Source organism: Nannospalax galili, unplaced genomic scaffold (assembly GCF_000622305.1).
Source record: "Nannospalax galili isolate Female #2095 unplaced genomic scaffold, S.galili_v1.0 scaffold309, whole genome shotgun sequence".
In the NCBI taxonomy this organism is placed as follows: domain Eukaryota; kingdom Metazoa; phylum Chordata; class Mammalia; order Rodentia; family Spalacidae; genus Nannospalax; species Nannospalax galili.
The window spans coordinates 921,706-944,100 of NW_008359589.1; the positions used below are offsets into that span (position 1 = coordinate 921,706).

General features: G+C 39.2%; 1 protein-coding gene and 1 non-coding gene across 7 annotated transcripts in view; both read right to left on the minus strand.

Annotated features, from left to right (window-relative positions):
* The window catches only part of Srgap2 (SLIT-ROBO Rho GTPase activating protein 2), a 300,084-nt gene that overhangs the window by 216,176 nt on the left and 61,513 nt on the right, over nt 1-22,395 (minus strand). The window lies entirely within an intron of this gene.
* On the minus strand, nt 16,213-16,319 carry LOC115068503. The gene has a single exon (XR_003847853.1). It is a non-coding gene; the product is annotated as a U6 spliceosomal RNA (small nuclear RNA).

Genomic DNA, 22,395 nt, shown 5'->3' on the forward strand with positions numbered 1-22,395 from the left:
TTTTTTGTTTGTCTATCACAGAGAACATCCCAATCTTATTCATCGATATACCCACTTCCCAGATGGCACCCTCCCATAGCCTCCCCCCAACCCCCACTAGAGCCCTTATATTCTGTCATCCCTGCCACTATCCGCTGTGTTTTTGGCACTCCCAGCCTTTCCCCAGTACTTGTCCATCTGGTGACTCTAGTCAGCCTATCTAAAGGTCTTTGTTTTAGGAAGGTCAGCTGTTCCTCATCTAGCAGCAACCAGTTGTCAATATTCCTTTAGATAAGATTGGGATCTGCTGTTCATTTTCCCAGTTCTACGCTAGGTTACTGTCTGGGAGTCTCTTGGGCCACCCTGGCCAACTCAAAGGAAGGTATCACCTATCTGGCATTGTTTCTTGTTATGTAGCCTTTAGCTATACATATGGACTCTTAAAGAATTAGATGACTTTAATCTTTGGTTATACTTTCCTTTTGGGTGTTTAAGACCATACAGTTGGCCCAAATAAACTAATTTATTTTTACTCTTAAGGCCATTTGAGGATCTCTGTTCTTCAGGGTCACATGGGCTTGGGAGGAGCCCCTGGCTCCTTTCTTTTACCAGTTCCACCTATATGAAGATAAGTCAAAGGTCCTGCTTGACCATGTCAGGCTTCACTTGGAAGCATGGAAGAATTTAGTCATCTGTGTTGACCCTCCTCTCTGTAGACTGGACACTGGTTCAAGTCCATCTCGTGGGATCTCCACGGCCTCCTTGATCAAGAGGACAGGTGACTCACCACAGTTACAGGACATTTTGAGAGATGCTCATAGTCCCCTAGAACTAGTCAACCAAGGAGGGCAAGGAGCAAAAACTGTCCTTTATGTCCCTCTGACCAAATTAGTATAGGCCTCAAAGTATGTCTTCAAATACATGCTTCTTTTTTAAAAAAATATTTTGTTATTTTTATGTGTATGAGTGCAAAGTCTGCATGTATGTGTGTGCACCTGTGTCAGGAAATGCCTGTGGAAGTCAAAAGAAGGCATCAGATCCCCTGGAACTGGAGTTACAGATGGTTGTTAGCTGTCAGGTGGTACTAGGAATTGAACCTGGGTTCTCTTCAAGAGCAGTCAATGCTCTTAACCACTGAGCTATATCTCCAGCCCCGAATACATGCTTCTTAATGAAGACATCTGGCAGAAGTTTAAGAATCCTTACATCAAATTCTTTGAGAAATTATGGTCCAAACCAGAAGTTACTCACGAAGACTTTATAAAAACGAGTGTAGTTAATAATAAATCTTTTCCAGTTTTCTCCTATCATCTCCTGAAGAGCACAGAAACTTTGGGAGGAGAGTTAGTAATAAAAGTACTTCTTATGCTGGTATGGTGGCACATGCTGGTATGGTGGCACATGTCTTTAATCCCAGCACCTGGGTGGCAGAAGCAGGAGGATCTCTGTGAGTTCCAGGCCAGCCTGGTCTGCATAGTGAGTTCCAGGTCAGCCAGGGTTACATAGTGAGACCCTGTCTTTAAGAAAAAAAAAAAAGTGCTTCTTGATCTAGGAAAGATATCAGAATATTAGAATCAACTGTGTGAAACAGGGGAAGAAGAGAAGGAGGAGGAGGGGAAAGAAGGAAGGAGGGAGAAGGGGAGGAAGAAGGGAAAAGGGAGGAGGGGAAGTCACTGCAGCAGAAAAGAATTGGGGAAAAGGTAACTCTGAGAAACTCTCTGCCCAAGGAATATCTACATTCCTCTAAGCAACACCCAGTCTGCTTACAGAAATATACCACTCACCTGTAATCACAGCACTCAGGAGGGAGAAGTACTGCTACAAGTCCGAGCCAGCCTGTGCTACATAGTTTCAGGCAGTAAGAACCACATAGTGAAATACTATCTCAAAAAAATAAAAGAAAAAAAGATACCAGCTAGAAAGGCTATAAATTTTTTCTCAACACTGTGATTACCCACTGAAAGGTTTTTATGAAAATGAAAATTTCCCCTAGAAACCTTAAAATAATTTCTTTTGGGGCTGGAGACATGGCTCAGTGGTTAAGAGCACTGGCTGCTCTTGCAGAAGGCACAGGTTCTTTGAGTCCCAGCACCCCCATGGCAGCTAACAACCATCCATAACTCCAGTTCCAGGTGATCTGACACCCTCTTCTGTCCTTCATGGGTGCTACACAACATACACTTACATACATGCAGGCAATACACTCATACACATAAAATAAAAATATCAAAAAGAAATTTTTTAAAGATAATTTCTTTTGAACTTTCACATTGCTGTCCTACAAAGAAAATAAAAGGTCAGTCTGAAACTGAAGTGACATCAGACCTCTCTGTCACTTGCTCTACTGTCAGTATCTGCCAGGAATGAGCCAACAGCAAAAGTCTAAACCCTTTGGGAAGAAATATTCTCTCTGGATCCCAGCACTAATTTGAAAGCTCCAATAATATAATGAACATTCTACAATAAAAAGGTTCCACTTAAAAAATTCCAGGACACACAAAGAGAGCCAAGGTGATGACCAAGTTTGGATTCTGGGAGAAACTATAAACCCCCAGATACCCTCTACTCTAGTCCAAGCACAAAGGCCTGCCAGGGGGTGGAGGAGAGTCCTATTATTGATCACTAGCACACAGCACTTAATCCTGCTCTTTCTTCTCCTAAATCACTCTCTTTGACCAGGGATAGACCTTCCCCAGTCTGCAAGGTTTCAGAGAAAAGCCAACAAGCTCCTGCTTCATTTCGGTGACTGCCTAACTATGAGGTTCAGGGACCCTGAACTACCTATTTGCTAACCTCCAGTTACACTAAGTTGTAAAAAGTGAAAATGATGGTTTAGAAAAAGGGGCATCGTCTTCCTTAATGATTATTTTCTTCATTTTGCTTTTATGTGTTTTCCAAATTGTCTGTGGCAATCATGTTACTTGTTAATTAGAAAAGGCAACAAAATGTTGGTTTAACTCATGAACTCCTAGCAGTTATGGCTGCCTGCACAAGATCAAATCAGTCAACATTCTAGCAAAGAGTGGGAGGTGGTTCATGAGTTATGCATAGCTGATGGCTTCTCCAGGAGGGAGAGTCAGTTTTCTTTAAAAGTGTGGCTCCTAGTAGACCAACCACACTCCAGGGCATAGCCTCATACCCAGGAATATCTAGACAGCACAAATTGGAGTTGATGGATCATTAAGCTCAAAAAAGAGAGGAGGAAGAGGAGAAATAAAGTCGAGGGTATTGGGTAGGGAAGTGGGGGTAAATTTGATAGGAATTAAGGGGAAGAACTAGGAGTGAGTATGATCAAAATATATTGTATGAAATTCTCAAAGATTAATAAGAACAGCAGAAGAAGGGCCTGCAAGAAGGCTGAATGGATAAAGGTGCTTGACGCCAGGCCTGAAACCCACAAAAGAGGTCCTCTGACCTCTGCATGTGTGAGTACACACACAATAAATTAATTAATTAATTAAAATCTGCAGAAGCACTATCCAGAATGCTTACAGACCTTTATGGCCTCCTGGAAGACTAAGATCTTAGCAGTTCTTCCCTAGACTTCTATTGAATTCAGTGTTAACATGGGCCTGGGTTCAAAGGAAATGTATAGCACAGACAGGGAAGAGAGAGATGCCAATTTCTAGCAGAAACTGCTGCTCCTTCCAGCTCATAAAACTCTCTTGGCGGAGAATAATACAGTAGGATTATTATTATTTGTTGCTGTTGTTAGAAGAAAAATAAAAAGCACACCATAGAGAAATTGACCAATGCTATTATGATGCAACCAATCTTCCATGCTTTTAAAGGAAAGGGAAGCAAAATCCTAGTTCCTAAATTTGTACTCTCGGTTACCAAAACCTCAACACCACACTTATCCCTGTCACAGTGCAGTCTACATCCTTAGTCAGTCACTGTCAATGTCTCATGTTACTTACTGAAAATCAGGGTTTGAAAACAAGTTCAGTGAAGGGTTTTGTTTTTTTTTTTCCCCTATGTAAATAAAAGCTGTAGCTGCCCATGTTAAGAATCCAGTATTACAAAAGAACCTGGGAACTGGGAAACCATGAATAGAAAGAAAGAAGTCAGATTCCTCTAGACTCATATAGTACCACCATCATAGCCTAAATCCCTATGTTCAGAAAGCTACAAGGGTACCTTTTGCTTACCACAATGACTAGGAGAATGCCACTAGCATTCAGTGTAAAAGGATTACAACATAACGTCCTAAAATATGTAGCACACTCCAACACATTCAGCATGCCAATAGCATCTCTGCTAAGAATCACTATGGGAGCCAGACATGTCCCACCTGTAATCCCAGCATTTAGGAGGCAGAGACAGGAGGATTGCTACAAGTTCAGAGCCAACCAAGGCTACACAGTGAGCTCCCACCACTTTGAGCTAAGAGACATAGCCTACCTGAAAAAGTATAGTAACAAAAGAATTGCTATGGACAGTAATAATAGTTTTGCTTTTTAAATGGCATGGCATTCATTCACCTCAAAAAACACATGGAAAAAATTTAAAAATAGCAATAAATTGGATGTTTTCCTCCCATCCCTACTCTGCCCTAAAGCTCTGCATTTTTGAGAAAAATTTTACTATGTTCTTATATGTCTTAGAAATACCACACACACACACACACACACACACACACACACACACACACACAAAGACACACAAACACACACACAGAAAAATACATACATACAAACATCTGTATATCTTGGAGATGTTTTTTCAAAATAGTAGAGGATCACTCTGCCCCTCTTTCTACTGGCTACAAAGCATTCCATTGAGTGGCTGTGTTTTTATTTACTCAGCAGTCCCCACCACACTCAGGGCTGTGATGAATGTAAATGTGAGCACATTTGAAAAATAATATCCCAAAAGGTAATTCATAAATTAAAAGCTATATGTGTGTACACATATGTATGTATATGCATATGTTGCATTCTATTTGCTTATTTATTTATACATATGTGCTGTGTGTGAACATGTGCATCTGTGTGAGAGTGCAAGTACATATGTAGAGGTCAGAGGACAATTTGGGATTTGATCCTTACCTTCCATCTTGAATACTAAGATTACAGGCTTATGCCACTATGCCCGGCTTCTGTGGCATTGGCTAACAAACCCAGGGCTTCATGCCCTGCTAGGCAAGTGCTCTATCAACTAGATTATATCTCTAGCCTTAGCATTATCACATTATTTTCCGCATGTATGTGTGTGCATGTTTATGTTTGTACAGGCATGGGGGGCACATGTTTTTATATATGTGTATGTGGAGGCATTTTAGCCCTCAGGCACACCAACCTTTTTTTTCTTTTTTTTTTTTGAGACAGAATCTCTCACTGGCCTGCAGTTTGCCACCTAGGCATCCAGCTCACCAGCACTGGGATTACAAGCACACACCATGGCACCTGGCATTTTTACATGAGTTTGGGGAAAGGAACTCAGGTCGGTCCTCCAACTGAGACATCTCCTCAGCCCTCCAACATTATCTCCCAAAATACTGCTTTCTCCTGCTCTCCCTGTACTCTCTTTCTAGGCCTGCAATTGTGCTGTTAGATCTTTTCAACGAGTAAGCTCTCATATTAAAAAAAAATAACTCTGAGCCCTAGTCATTCTGAATATTTTCTTTCTAATATATCACTTGTTTACCATTTATCCATCTGTATGCACTTTACATGATACCCATCCATTCTTATTTTCATTTGTTTTGTAATTGTCATTTTATTCAGTTTTTTAGCTTATCTGTCAAAATGTTGCTCTTTTTCTTTAATTGTTTTTGAAACAGAGCCCATTATGTAGCCCAGTCTAGCCCCAAACTAGTGATCCTCCTGCCTCAGTCTTGCAAAGCATTTTTGTATTTATCTATTCATTTATTTATTTTGAGACAGGGTCTCATTATGTAGCTGGTCTGGAAGTTGCTATGCAGATCAGGCTGAGCTGGAACTCACAGAGATCTACCTCCTTTTACCTCCTGAGTGCTGGGATTAAAGGTATGTGCCACCATATTCGGGTCTACAAAGTTCCTTTTATAATCCATATGTGTTAATTCCTTTATGGGTATCTAGATCTTCTGTGGATCTATTTCTAGTATTTCTATTATTATTATTAATATCTTTATTTCATATGCCTGGCTATTTTTGACTACATACTAGAAATTCTATATGAAAACTTATGAAATAATGTAAGACTTTTCAAAGAAAAATTTAACCCATTCAAGGAGAGAGACAACATCAAACTGGCCTTAGTTCCTATGAGTTAAATTTCCAGTTCACACTTAATCCTGAAGTTTAGGAAAAATTTAACCCATTCAAGGAGAGAGACAACATAAAACTGGCCTTAGTTCCTGTGAGTTAAATTTCCAGTTCACACTTAATCCTGAAGTTCAGCCCTTCAGAGTATCCATTTAAATCCCAAGATATTTACCAAGGTCCTTGACAAGTACCAAATTAAATTCTGTATCCCTACTCCCATGACTATTTTAAAGTTATATTGGGTTTCTAGCCCTGTAGCTGTCTCTTCCACAGCCTATTCTCTACAATCAGCTTCATAACGTCTTCCTCTTGGGTTGTTCTGTATAAAATTACCTTGTTCATGATGTCTAGAAGAATAACACAAATGCAGAAAAAGCATGAAGGTGGGATATGGATAGCTGAGTAAGTAGCTCAATGATGAAGCCGTCATGAATACAGGGCTCCATCATTATTCTTTGTGCACATGCCCCCCCCAAACACACACAGAAACCAAGTCAACCTCAAGTGTCCTCAGTTGTCCGCCTTGTTTTTTGAGACACGGTCTCTCACTGAGCCTGGAGCTGGCCAATTAGGTTAGGCTGGCTGGATGGCCAGCAGGCCCCAGGGATCCTTCTGCCTCCACCTTCCAGCACTGGGATTACAAGCACACACCACCACATTTGGCTTCTCATGACAGCAACAGAAACCAAACTCTGGTCCTTGTGCTTGCACAGCAAGCACTTTACTGAATAAGTCACCTCCCCGACCCTTTAATCACAATTCTTTAGTGAGTTACCACAGTACTTTATAACACAAGATGGAGCTGAACTGTAAACTCATTATTTTAAGCAATAAAAGCATTTAAAAAATGAGGCTGGGGAGATGGCTCAGTGGGTAAGAGCACTTCTACAAGCACAAGGACCTGAGTTCAAATCCACAGCACCCACAAGCAAGTTGGGCATGGCCTCTTTGCCTAGAACCTCAGTACTGAGGGGCAGAGAGAAGTAGATCCTGGGAGCTCAGTGGCCAGTCAGTCTAGCCAAAATGGCAAGCTTCGGGTTCAGTGAGAGTCGCTGTCTCAAGAAAATAAGGTATAGAGTAACAAGAGGAAGACAGAAGACGTCCTCCTTTGAATAGTGCCTGTGTACTTGTACACATATAGACAGAAATACAGACACACACATATACAAAAACACACATATACACTACACATACACACACATAAACACTATGGACTATATCAGTCATATCTGCTTCCCTTCCCATTACCTTTTTAAAAAATAAATACAAATTTCTTCTTTGAGTTCTTCATGCTGTATTCATACTTGTCTTGTATTAGGGGAGATGCTGAACAAGTTCCTTAACTTTTCTAGGCCTTAAGTTGTACTGAATGACTTCCAGTAGGAAAACTCCTTCAAGCTCAAATATTCTTTTATTCTATTATTTTTAGGAGAAAAGTAGAAAGAAACCAGACAGTTAAAACTGTTTTTAAGAGGAAAGAGCTGGGGACTGGAGGGATAGAGTGCGTGTGCAGCACCTGCAGAGCACTGAACTGGAACCCTGGCACTAAAAGGAAACTGAAGAATGAATGAATGAATGAATGAATGAATGAACGAACGAATGAACGAATACATAAGGAAGGAAGCTCTGAAGCCTGGAAACACAAAATGTCCAGAGTTTTATCCTCTGGACAGCAGCAGACTCAATTTAAGTTGAACCAATACACTAAACCCTACATTTAAAATGAGGTTCTGAAAAATCTCACTTTGTGAAAAATAATTTGAACCTTTTTTTCTTAGTTCATATATATTTTTCTTTTTGTTGAATTTTAGTGTATTTCATACAAAAAATCACCTATATACTCCCTTCCCCCTTCCCCCTTGGCACCCTCCCATAGCCACACCACTGGAGTTCATATATTCTGTCATTTGTGTTAAGGCTTATTATGTAAGGTTAGTGCTGTAAGACATCCCTCAGTGCAAGTTCATCCACCAGAGTTTAGTCAGCCTAAGTGGAGTCTCTCTCCCTTTGAGAAGATCAGCTCTTCCTCATGCAGCAGTCATCAGCTGCCAATAATTCTTCAAATAAGACTGGGACTTGCTGTCCATTTCCACAGTTCTGTGCTGGATTTTTGTCTGCCTAAGTTTGCATGGGTCTTGTGTATGTTGACACCATTGCTGGTGTCACCATCAGCAATTGTATGAGAAGGGTCCCAGGCGCCTGTAGGACTATTTCCAGATGGTCATGCACCTCCTCCCTGGCTCTTACAATCCTTCCACATCATCTTCTGCAATGGTCCCTGAACACTGGGTGGGTAGACCTCAATATAGGAGTCTTGTCCAAGGACCCACACTGTAGGCACTTATTCTCTGCATTTTGGCCATTTGTGGTCTTTTGTGTTCCAGGCTCTCAGTTGCATGAGGGAGCTTCATTGATAAGAATTAAAAGATGCATTAGTGCTCTCTTCATCCACTGTTCTATGTTCCATGAGTCTTAGTTAGGTGCAGAGGTTGAATCCTAGATGAGCCACTTAGGCTCAGGCAATTCATAGAGAAATAACTGTGTATGACCAGTGGTGGAACTCTGTAATGATCTCTGCCTGTTGAAAAAGAAGCTACTTTGATGGGTGGTGACTGGGATACTTGTTTAAAAGGATTTAGTGCTAGGATCCAAAAATTAGGCAGAACATATGTCTTTTATTTTTCTGAGTCTGTTACTTCACTTAGTATAACAGTTTCTAGATCCATCCATTTACGTGCAAATTTATTTATTTCATCTTTCTTTACTGCTGAGTAAAACTCCATCATATAAATGAACCACATTTTCATTATCCACTCATCAATTGAGGGACACTTAGGTTGCTTCCATCTCTTAGGTGTTGTGAAAAGAGCAACAAACATGGTTGCACAAGCATCTCTGCAATAAGACGAATCCCTTGGGTATATGCCAAGGAGTGGTATAACTGGGTCATATGATGGGTTCATTTTTAGTTTTTTTGTTTTGTTTTCTTGTCTTTTTGAAACAGAGTCTCCCTGTAGCCCGAGCTGTCCTGGAACTCATTTTTGAAACAGAGTCTCCCTGTAGCCCAAGCTGTCCTGGAACTCATTATGTAGACCAGGCTGGCCTTGAACTCACAGAGATCCACCTGCCTCTGCCTCCCAAGTGTTGGACTACAGGTGTGCTCCACCATGCCCAGCTTAAGGTGGTTTTAATTTGCTTTCCCCTAATTACTAATGATGTTGAACACTTTTTAAGATATTTCTGAGCCATCTTTATTTCTGCCTTGGAGAACTCTCTGTTTAGATCTTTAGCCCATCTATTAATTGAGTCATTTATTTTCCCGATTCTTTGTTTTTTGAGTTCTTTATATATTCTGAATGCTAAACTTCTGTCAGATGTGTCACTGGTGAAGATTTTTTCTCACTCTGTGGGTTTTCTCTTGACTCTCTTGTTTCTTTTGCTGTACAGAAGCTTTTTAGTTTTATGAAGTCCCACTTTTTGATTGTTGACTTTAATTCCTTAATTCCTGGTGTTCAATTTAGAAAGTCCTTTCTTAGACCTATATCTTGCAGGTTATTGCCAATGTTTTCTTCTAATAGTTTCAGACTTTCCAGTTTCACATTGAGGTCTTTGATCCATTTGGAGTTGAGGTTTGTGCAAGGTGAAAGAAAAGGATCTCGTTCCATTCTTCTACAAGTGGAGATACAGTTTTGCCAGCACCATTTGTTGAAGATGTTGTCTTTCCTCCTTTGTGTGTTCTTGGCACAGGTGACCGAAATTGTATGTACTCAGGTTTGGGCCTTCAATGATATTCCATTGATATATGTGTGTATTTTTGTGCCAGTACCAAGCTCTTTTATGACTACACCTCTGCAGTATAGTTTGGGATCTGGTATAGTAATCCTCCCAGCATTGCTCTTTGTGCTCTGGGTTGCTTTGGCTATCCAGGGTCGTTTGTACTTCCAAATGAATTTAAGGATTTTTTCCCCCTAATTCTGTGAAGTATGTCATGGGGATTTTGATTAGGATTGCATTGAATCTATATATTGCTTTTGACAGGATGGTCATTTTCACAATATTAATTCTTCCAATCCATGAGCATAGGAGATCCTTCCATCTTCTGGTGTCTTCTTCAATCTCTTTCTTTAAAGATTTAAATTTTTGTTGTAGAGAATGTTGATGTCTTTGGTCAGGTTTATTTCAAAATGGCTATTGTGAATGGGAAAGTATCCCTGTACTCTTTTTCCAATTGCTTGTTATTGGTATATAGAAAGACTATTGATTTTGTAGATTAATTTTGTAACCTGCTACTTGACTGAAATTGTTGATCAGTTCTAGGAGCTTTCTGGTGGAATTTTTGGGATCTTTTAGGTATGGTATCATATCACTGCAAAAAGGGATAATTTGACCTCTTCTTTTCCAATTAGTACTCCTTTAATTTCCTTCTCTTGTCTTATTGTTCTAGCAAGAGTTTCAAGCATTATATTGAAAAAGAGTGGGGATAGTGGGCAGCCTTGTCTGATTCTTGATTTTAATGAAAATGCTTTGAGTTTTTTTCCATTTAGAATGATGTTGGCCATGGGTTTGTCATCGATATGGCCTCAATTATGTTGAGCCCATGTTCTCTCCAGTCAGATTCCCTCTAGGACTTGGAACATAAATACATGTTGAATTTTGTCAAAGCCTTCTCTGCATCTATTGAGATGACCATGCGGTTCTTGTCTTTGAGTCCACTTACATGGTTTATGATGTTTATTGACTTGCATATATTGAACCACCCCTGCATCTATGGAGTAAAGCCTCCTTGAATATGGTGAATGATCTTTTTGATGTGTCTGTATGAGGTTTGCAAGTATTTTGTTGAGAATTTCTGCATCTATGTTCATTAAGGATATGGGTCTATAGTTTTCTTTTTTGGTTGTGTCTAATACCTGGTTTTGGTTTTAGAGTGATGCTGGCTTCATAGAAGGAATTTAGGAGTTCTCCCTCTGTTTCTTCCTTTTTGAATAATTTAATTAGTATTGCTGCAGATCTTCTTTAAATGTCTTGAAAAATCCTACTGTAGGCCTGAGCTTTATTTAATTGGGAGGTTTTCTATTACTCTTTCGACTTCTTTGTATATTATGGGTCTGTATAAACTGTTCTCTTCTTGATTTAACTTCAGTGGTTCTCATGATTTTTATATATCCACCCTTTTTTTTTTAGGTTTTCAAATTTAATAGGGTATAGGTTTTTTAAATATTCCCTTATTAGATAGGCCCTAGAGATCCCCAAAATAATAAAGGCCATTGACAATAATGTTGGTTGTACACCAGAAGTAGACAATAAAACCCTATTGCTGAAGACACCACATGATGTGAGCGTGGGAGAGAGAGAAATCAAGCTTGGACTAAGTTGGAAGCTCTGTGCCACTGGATAGGTGGCTTTCATAGTGCCAGAAGGCGATATGCATATGGCTGGGGGACAAGTGTCCCCTATAATTCTGTTCAACAACAGAGCCCTCGTGCTGTACTATAAACATGCCAAACAAGATGTTCCAGCTGGTACATTAGTGGTGCATCTAGTGTATGTACAACCAGCAAATTTTCAATTGGATATAATGCCCACTCCTAGAGGTGGAATACACATCTGGTACTGTAGACCAGGCCAACCCCTGTGGCAGGGAGGATACAGGTCACAGTGTGGAAGCCACTGCAATTGTTTTGCTGGATGGAAGTAATGGATCTGCTAAACTATTGTCCAAGCATTTATGTTTACTCCCATAAGTTAAGTTATTATAGCAGTTATGGTCTGGATGTTCTTGCTTCTTGCTGTTTGTGTTTCTATAGCTGATGAAATCGCACTGAAATGAGCCAACAGCTCATGGAAAACAGATGATTCAGAGACACAAAAGTTCAGTGCCTTGACACAATGGTAGGAAGATTATCCCACACCAGGACACCTCCAAGGCTCAGAGACTTTTGCCAAAGAGGTTGGCAGAAAGAATGTAAGACCTGGAGGAAGGGGTAGAGTGTTACCTGGAAGTGTCCTCTGGACCACTATGACCACAAGCTATATTCACATCTCCTTTCCATGCTCTTCAAGGAGTGGAGGGGGGAGTCAACCTTAGCTGCATGTAGGGGAGAGGCTAAGGATATATAAGCTAAGAACACCATGATGCACCTCTCTCGCCATTTTATGTGGGTGTTGGTAAGTCACAGGATATATACTTGAGTGTGGAGTTTCCAGTACAACTTTAAATGGGAGAGCACCCACTCTTCTATAAACAGGCCCCCCCCCCCACCCTATGCTTTGTTAGCAAGCTCAATAAACTGGCTAGGATTTTCCAAAATAAAAAAGAACAGAGGAAATGAAAACCTTCATTATGAGCCCATGTTGGCAAATCCTTTGGTCTTTGATTTCTTATTCCTATACCCCCCCATAAACTTCATTGTATATATATTTTGATGCAAACTACTTCAAGTTATTTCTAGGAAATGTGTTAAAAATTGCCTCTCTTTGGAATAATAAAAATATTCTAAAATTTTTTAAAAGTATTCTCTTAAAATGTTCTGGATCTTTTAGGTATCTGTTGTGATTTGGTTGATTTGGATTTGCTCTTTCTTTCTTTTGGTTAACTAGGCTAAGGGTCTGTCTATCTTGTTCAGCTTTTCAAAGAACCAGCTCTTAGATTCATTCATTCTTTGTATTGTTTTCTTTGTTTCTATTTCATTAATTTCTGCCCTGATTTTTGTTATTTCTTCTCATCTGCTGGGTTTGGGTCTTCTTGCCTTTCCAGTGTCTTGAATTGCAATGTAAGTCACTTATTTGTTCTCTTTCTGAATTTTTTAATGTAGGCACTTAGAGCTATAAACTTCTTTCTTAGGACTGATTTTAAAGTGTCCTAGACATTTTGTTGTATTGTATTGTCCTTTTTGTTTAATTCCAGGAATACCTTTGTTTTGTTTGGTTTTTATTATTTATTATTTAATTCCAGGAATACATTTATTTCTTTCTTAATTTCTCCTTTGACCCACTCATCATTCAGGAGTGTGTTGTTTAATCTCCATGAGTCTGTGTAATTATTAAGGCTTCTTCCAGGGTTGATTTCAAACTTTATGGCATTGTGGTCTGACAGAATGCATGGAATTATTTCTTTTCTTTTCTTTTTCTTTTTTTTTTTTTGTTATTTGTTGGTTTGTTTTGTGCCTCAGTATGTGGTCAATTTTTGAGAAAGTTCCATGGAGTGCTGAATGGAAAGTGTATTCTTTGGTGCTTGGGTGGAATATTCAGAAGACATCTGTTAGGTCCATTTGCTATATGGTATCATTTAATTCGGATGTCTCTCTGTTTATTCTCTGTCTGGTTGACCTGTTTAATGGGGACAGTGGGGTACTGACATCCCCTACTATTACTGAATTGGAGTTAACCTGTGTCTTAAAATCCTATAGTGTTGGTTTTATGAATTTGGGTGCACTGGAGTTTGATATGTATATGTTCATGATTGTAAAATCTTCTTGGTTAATTGTTCCTTTGATCAGAATGAAGTGACCCTCTTTATCTCTTCTGATTAGTTTTACTTTGAAGTCTATTTTGTCAGATATTAGAATTGAAACCCCTGCTTGTTTCTTAGTGCCATTTGCTTAAAAGTTTCTTTTCCATCCTTTCACCTTAAGGTAGTGCCTGTCCTTGAAGGTGAGATGGGTTTCTTGCAGACAAAAAAAGATGGATTTTGTTTCTCAATCCATTCAACTAGCCTCTGTCTTTTGACTGGGGAATTCATTCCATTGATATTTAAAGTCATTACTGAAAGGTGTATATTGGTTGCCTTCATTTTGATTGCTGTTTTCATTCTTTGTCTAATTTTGCATTTTCACAATTATACTTTCATTTAGTTTCTTTCTGTTTCCCCTGGGGTATAGTTGTTCCTTTCTCCTCTTTTTGTATTGCTTCAAGTATTCTTTGAAGGGCTGGTCTTGTGGACATGTATTCTTTCAGCCTATTTGTGTTGTGGAAGATTTTTCTTTTCCCTTCAACTCTAATAGACATTTTTTCTGGGTAAAGTATTCTGGGTAGGCATCTGTGGTTCATTTAGAACTGGAAATACCTTGGTCCTGGCTCTTCTGGCTTTCATAGTTTGCAATGACAAGTCAGCTGTCATTCTGATGGGTTTTCCTTTATGTGTGAGTTGTTGCTTTTCTTTTGAAGCTTTCAGTATTCTCTCTGTTCTGTTCATTTAGTGTTTTTACTGTGATATGCTGGTGTGTGGGGGGGGTATGTGAATTCTGTTCTGTTCCTGTCTATTTGGAGATGTTTTCCTTTAATTCTGGGAAATTTTCTTCTACAATCCTGTTTAAGATATGGTCAATACTGTTAACCTAAGATTCTTCTCCTTCCTCTATGCCTATGATACGTAGATTTGGTCTGTTCATGGTGTCCCACATTTCCTGAGTATTCCATTTCTGTGTTTTTTAAAAAAAAATTTATAATCTTTGCTTGAGTGGTCCAGTTCTTCAACTTTATCCTCCAGTGCTGACATTCTTTTTTTCCATTCATTCTATTGGTGAGGTTTCCTCCTGTTGTTTCAAATTAGCTTACTCAGTTTTTCACTTCCTTCTTCATTTCACCCTGAGTTTTCTTCAATGTTTCTATCTCTTGTGAATTCAGTCAGAAGTTTACCCCTATCTTCTTTTAGTTCTTCGTGTGTGTGTGTGTGTGTGTGTGTGTGTGTGTGTGTGTGTGTTTTAATTTGTTGAATTCTTTGATCATGTTTATGACTGTTCTTTTAAATTCTGTGTCCTGGGTTATCTTTAGGGGGTTCTCCTTATAGAACTCTTCTACAGACTGGTGGAGTTTGCTGGTAACATGCTGTTTTGGCTTTCCATATCAGTTTTCCATTGTGATTTTGACATGTGGATTTCTTTTGTTGTTTGTGAATCTGGTATGAAACTCAAGCCTTCTTTTGTTGAGTTGAAGTTTGTTTCTGTTTGTATTATTGGTGTGCCTTGGTTTTTTTCTTATTGGGTATGTAAAGCTGGTTGGTCTAGGTTTCAGGTTCTCTCAGATATTATTTTGGAGGGAACTGATGGTTTTGGATCAGCTACTCAGGAGCTCCCACAGAGGCCCAAGTCAGGCTCCAGTTAGGTACACACTGGCTTCCTTCTAATGTCTGGACCCCTACTAGTGGGTACTACAGCACTATTCTGGAAGTTCCCTAAGGGGAGGTCTGATTTTGGCACTCTCAGGCAGTCTACTGAGTTCTCAGCCTCCACTCTATTGTAGAGCAAAGAGCTCTAACTCTGGTACAAAGTGGGAGGGGCCTCATGCAATCCCAATTAGGAGGTTGAGAGTAGCAGGATTTGGGGGAAGTTTACCACTACTGGGAAGCCAGATGCAGGTGCTCTCTGGGGGTCTGCTAAGGTCACCATATATTCTAACCTTTTAACAGTTTTGATTTTTGGTTTTTTTTTTTGTATTTTTGAGACAGGGTCTCCCTGTAGCCCCAGCTGGCCTAGAACTCACTATGTAGACCAGGTAATCCTGGGATTAAAGGCATAAGCCACCATGCCAGGCCCTTTTAACAGTTCTTATTACAATGTTCTTTACTCCTTTTAGGAATTGACTAGTTTACAGTAATTCAATTTACATACACATTGCAAACATCTTTGCGTTCTTTTGCTGTTACTGAGAAGGATTATTTTCTTGAAAAGATTAACATTCCTTGGGTTTCCTATTATCAAAACTATGAGATAGTTGGTCTGGAGAGCTGGCTCAGCATTTAAGAACACTGGCCTTTCTTGAGGACCCAGATTTGCTTCCTAGCACCAACATAGTGGCTCACAATCATCCAAAACTCCAGTTCCAGGGGATCTGATACCTTTTTCTGGCTTCTGTGGGCATGCAAGCACATGGTACACATACATACATGTAAACAGTCATCCACATAAAATTTTTTAAATTAATTTAAAAAAGTATCAAATATTCATTCTCTCTTGGTATTTTTAACTGCCCTTTTTTAAAAAAACAAAATATGGAACACTTCATGAATTTGCATGTCATTCTTGCACAGGGACCATGCTACTCTTCTCTGTATCATTACAATTTTAGTGTATGCGCTGACAAAGCAAGCACTAACCACCCTTATTATATTTATATGAAGGAACAATTTGGGGCTAGAGAGATGGCTCAACCATTAAGAGCACTGGCTACTGTTGCAGAAGACCTGGGTTCTATTCTCAGAATCCACATGGTGGTTAACAACCATCCACTATTCCAGTTCCAGGGGATCCGACACCCTCTTCTACCCTCAACAGGCATTGCACGACACAGGTGTACCAATCTACATGCAGGTAATACACTCATACACCTAATAAAGTAACAATAATAAAATTTTTTAAAGGAACAATTTATTTATGTAGTTATAGGAGTATTTTCTAAGTGCTTTTCAAGCCCAATGTTTTAGCTATTAATCATGAGCATTCAAAACACCTCTAAACCTTCAATTAAGCTTTTTAAAAATATTTTTATTTATTATTTTTATTTTATGTGTATGCATGTATTGCCTGCATATAGGTAAGTGCACCCGTGCTGTGCAATGCCCATGAAGGACAGAAGAAGATGTTGGATCCCCTGCAACTGGAGTTACAGTCAGTTGTTAGCTGCCATATGGGTGCTGGGATTTGAACCTGGGTCTTCTGCAAGAACAGTCAGTGTTCTTAGCTGCTGAGCCACCTCTCCAGCCCCAACTTAAACTTTTATACATTTACTTCTTATAAAGGTAGGATGGTGAGAAATTCCATACATTTGATTAAAAGAAATATGAAAAGATTATTTTTTCTCCACCCTTCCACATATGCCTCATGACCAACTATCCTCTCCAAAGGTAGTATAATTTGCCTACATTATTCCAATCAGTTCAGCTTGTATTTCCACCATCAAAAAAAGCATTAAACGCATCTGAATTGTTAATGAGACCTTATATAACATGATCATTTCTGTGTGCGCATATGTGCATGTGTGTACATGGGTGAATGCATATGTATTTATGTATATAATGAGTTTTAAAACTTTCAGTCTCACAACTTGTTTTAGGGTTTCTGAATAGGATAACAAGGGACTCATTATGTATATCATTAAACTGTTGGCATGTGTCCTGGCATAAAAATGTAATATATCAGCACACCCATATATTTGCAAGGATGTGTGTTTGTGTATGTGTGTGCATGTGTAATGTGTGCGCATGTGTGCACACACTGGGGAGTCCATACTTTTATGCATTTTTCCAATTTGTCTGGAATTTCATCCACAGCAAATTTTCAGGGCATGTGCCAATATAAGAAGATCAAAATATTTAAAACAAAAAACCATGTCTGGGCTTCAGTTAGAAATCTTCCATCTTCTTCCAGAGATGACCATAAGACACCTTGACTGATGAGGGAAAGCAATACCATACACAACCTTCTAGACTCCTTTACATTGTAGCTGCAAAAGCATTCTTCTGAAAGTGAACAGACAATTGTGCAGGCAGTCCACACTTCCCTACTGCCTGAAGTCTTTGAATAAGTTGGTTCATTCTTTTAACATTAAAGCTTCCTTCCCCCATCATAATGCCCAAACCCCACTTTTCTTACTTGGTCCCATTAAGGCAGAATAGGTGCTGCCAGCTCTTTACCAAAAGAGCTCTCATGGTCACACAAAATAAGTCATCAACATCTGGCAATGTCCTTCAACAAGCAGACCTTAGCCCTATCCCTATATTTCTTCCAGAAAAATGATAACCAATCAAACTTTTAGAAGATTTAAGGAAATATTTCATCAATCTGCTTCCAGAATCATATTAGACAAGATACATAGATTATGTATCCATTTCCATTCCACTTATCCCCAGTTTAAGAGCCAGGTTAGCACTGCTAAACTGGATCATATCTGTTAAGCAAGCAGACCTCATTAATAGTGTAATTGGGGAAGATGGGCACACTTGGGGAGGGGCTTAACAGTAAATAAACAAAGCTCAGATTCCATCTCCCACTAAACCCAGTGGGATACTAATGAGTTTTCAAAGACACCACAAAGCAAACTAATATTCTCAGCTGTCATTTATTTTAAAGTATATAGCTACTTAATTTTGGTACTAAGTAACACAGCACTGTCCCTCTAGCTTTCAATTCTATGTATTTCCTGTGGCACAAAAACCACTCCAGAAATACTCAAAATTTTAATATATGTAGAGAAATTTTAAAACATTAACAAGGATCCTAAGGGTGTCAGAGTTTCTTCTCCTGACCTCTTTGACTTTTTGAGATTTATCTATCACAATGGCCTCATTTATTATTTTTATAGCACTTTTCTCAATTTATAATTATCTTTTGTACATATCTGTTTTCGATCTTTCTTAAAGAAAGCAAGCTCCAAGAAGGAGACGCCTTCATTTGTCTCATTCGCTATTATATACTATAACCTAATTAAATCAATGTGAAGAGAATAGTAAGGCATCCAAGATATACAAGGTTCAACTGCAGGGACAAACACCCCTCAAATCTCAGTGGCTTCATACAACAAAGGCTTATTTCTTATTTATGTTACATGTTCAACAAGGGTGAAGAGTGGAAGCTCTGTTCATTACTGTCGTTTAAGGGCCCAGAATAACAGCGGCTGTATCTGGTCATAAACTCTCACAATACCAAGGTAAGAAAATGGAGCACCAAAGTGTTTCATACTGGGACCTGCCTCTACCCTCAAGTGCTATGTTAGGCATATTCTATAGTTCAGAATAAATCACACAGCCACCCCTAACTTCAAAGGGAAGGTGTGAAGCAGATGTGAATGAGCACTAGAAGCCAGCGGAGACATAACAGAACATCTATTAATAGAATCATACTGTTGAAAGTGTTTCATTTGTCTGAATATGTCTGAATTGCCCAATCAAGGAAAGACATCTGTATTTATCATGACACTTAATTTAGGAACAAAGCAAATGATTAAGGTGTACTCATGTTCCTGCTAACTAAAACCCAGGAAACCAAACAACTCTAGGAAAACGTGCGACAGTGTAGTGCCATGCTTTCAGATACCAACAGGATTCCATTCACTGAGATGCATTTATACAGTTATTTTTCACACAAGCAACACATGTAAACAAAACCAGCAAACTAGTTGCATCATTTTGGCCCACTACAGCATATCCACCCATTATTACCACAGAAGGCTCATAGCACTAACTCACACTTGAATTTTTCTCTACAGCACATCTGTCAGTATTTCCTGCAGATATAGAACAAGTGAGAGTTAATTTTTAGTAGACAAGACTTCATTCTTTTCTTCTCCCCCCCCCCCCCCGGAACCCACCATTTAGTCTCTTACAGTGAGATAACCTCCAGTCACAAACTTTTCTCTCCAATGCTTTTCCAATTGCTATGGTAACCAACACCTTCCTCCAACATTGCCAATATGCTTCCCAACCCTACAGGAGACAGGATCTCCCTGTAGCCCCAGCTGGCCTGAAACTTGCTATGTAGACCACACTGGCCTTGAACTCACAGAGATCTGCCTGCCTCTGCCACCCAAGTGCTGGGATTAAAGGCATGTGCCACCACTCCTGGAATTACAGGCAGCCTTCTTAATGTACTGCCAGAAGTGCCAATCTCCTCCAAGAGAGCACCTGCTCTCTCTCCAAACCTATAAACAAGGCCCTTTAAAAGACTCTACTAATAGATGCAGCTACCTCCTACTAAAAGTCAATGTTATGCCTATTATTTCATTTAATAATTTCAAAAACACTGCATGGTAGATGCCATTTTCTTTATTTTATGGATTAAGAGAACTGGAAGTTAGAGGTGATACAACTTGGCCAAAGAGCAGAAGCAAGATTGAACAAAGAATGAATAGACCACACTATCTCTGAAGCATCTTCTATCAGTACAAGACCTTGCCCAAATTAAAGGTATGGCCTACCTAACTTGTTCAGTCTGTTTCTTTTTTATTTTTATTTTATGTTTATGAGTGTATTGCCTGCATGTGTGTTAAGTGCACCTGTGCCATGCAGTGCCCTCAGAGGTCAGAAGAAGGCGTCAGATTCCCTGGAACTGGAGCTACAGATGGTTCTTAACCACCATGTGGGTGCTGGGAATCAAACCCAGGTCCTCTTCAAGAGCAGTCAGAGCTCTTAACCACTGAGCCATCTCTCCAGCCCTGTGTTTCTTTCTCAAAAGGGCTTTCTAAGCATCAGGATGCTAGTTTGCTTTAATATTAACACACTATTGTTAATCCAATGGCAATTTGAGACATGTTATTAATGAAGACAGTAGTCCAAACACTAGACAAAGAAAAGCTTTGTTCTCCTGTTCATCTCCAAGGACTTCCATGACAAAAACCAAGATAATGGGTGCTAAGTACTCCGTACAAAAAAATCAAAGTACAAGATCAATACCTCACAGGTATCCATAGTGCTGAGGCATCCACTATGTGACCGGAGCCAAGAAAGGTCCATGAGAATGGGACTGAGTTTGCTTTCTTGGACCCTTTCAAAGCCTGCCCCCAACCCTATCATATGACCCTCACTATTCTCCCCCAAACACAAATCCAGGAACACACAAAGTAGGGTATTTACTTCTTCACTAAGTCACCTATCCCCTACTCTCAATTCAAGAATACTTTATATTACCTTGTAAATATGAGCGAAATACTTACCATTCCACAGCTATTTTCCTAATCTGCCTTTTTCAATCATTTTCAGGGCATAAATTGTTATCCCCCGGCCAGAAGTTGTTTGTAAAACTTGTGTACATCCCTCTTTTCACACCAAAGACTACTCATTCTGTAGTAGAAAGGGGAGTATTCTAAAGAAAGCAATTAGCAAGTCATTTAGCATTGCCGCCCACTCCACAGAGGCACACAAATAAGAGAATTAGTTCAATTTGTTACCTATAATAAACAGGACACTTTACCATCAGAGCCCTTGAGTTGGTGGCACGGGGTGACTAATTCCAAGTAGGAATGACTACAGTGACCCCATCCTCTATTTTATAAGTATGTGCTGAGATTCAAAGGCATGCTTCCCCACTGCCTCTTCCCTTGTACACAGCTTCACATCAATCCATTAGGAATCTGGTGTCCTATTTTATGATTATCCTGCAAAACTATTCTATAGCTGGCATGGTAGTAACTACAGTGTTCAGTGAATCAGACTTATTCAGCAAAGGGCTGTAAGGAGGTTTCATTATTAAAATTTCCAAAAGCTATATTATTAAAATAAGCCTGAGATAGCACAGTATGCCTCCTAGCACAGTATACCTCCACGGAGCAGTCATTCTAATGATTTTTGGGTTATGAAGGGACGTTCATCCTATCCTTAAAGTTTCACTGGTGAAAATCAGTAATTTGGGATTTAGCAATGAACACAACCAACCAGCATTCTAGGAGTGAAGATTTAGTAATCTCATTTAAAGGGGCATACACAGCGCTATATAACCCTTCAAAATGCTGCCTTTGTTCACTGAGATATTGCTTATAACAGCAAGTACTGAAAATGCCTCAAGTGACTATTCATGAGGAACTGGTTCAACAGTGGCAGTCATCTACACAATAGAATACTATGCAACTCTGACAAAAAATGATAGATGATCATCTTATCTATACCAACATGGAAAGATCTCTAGGATATAATACTGGTAAGGACAAAAGACAACTTGTTGAACAGATTGTATATTTACTACCATTTGTGTAAAATAATACAGAAGGAAAAAGAGCATATATTCACTCTTCATTATATTTACATAAATTAACACTAGATAAGACATAAAAGAAACCAGAGTAGGGGCTCTACAAATGGATCAGAATGGGGCAGAAAACAATATCTCTTACAAAAACCTTTCAAATGTTTCCTTCATGTTTTTAATTTATCTTTACTATTTAACTCAGTTGAGGAAATGGAGGAGTAGGGAGATGGGGTACTGTCTTTACAACATTGAGACCTCTTACCTGTGTCTATCAGAGTCACTAACTTCAGGACGGGAATAATTTTGATCAGAGGACTAGCAAGACTATCACTTGACTGTTTACTTTAGGAAAAGATAAACTCATAAAACATAGCAACATAGTGTCCTCTACTACTCTGGTTTAAAAAAAAAAAAAGTAGGGAGGGAAGCTGCAAGGATAGTTTAGTGGTAGAACACTTGCCTGACATATATGAGGCCCTAGAGTCAATCCCTAG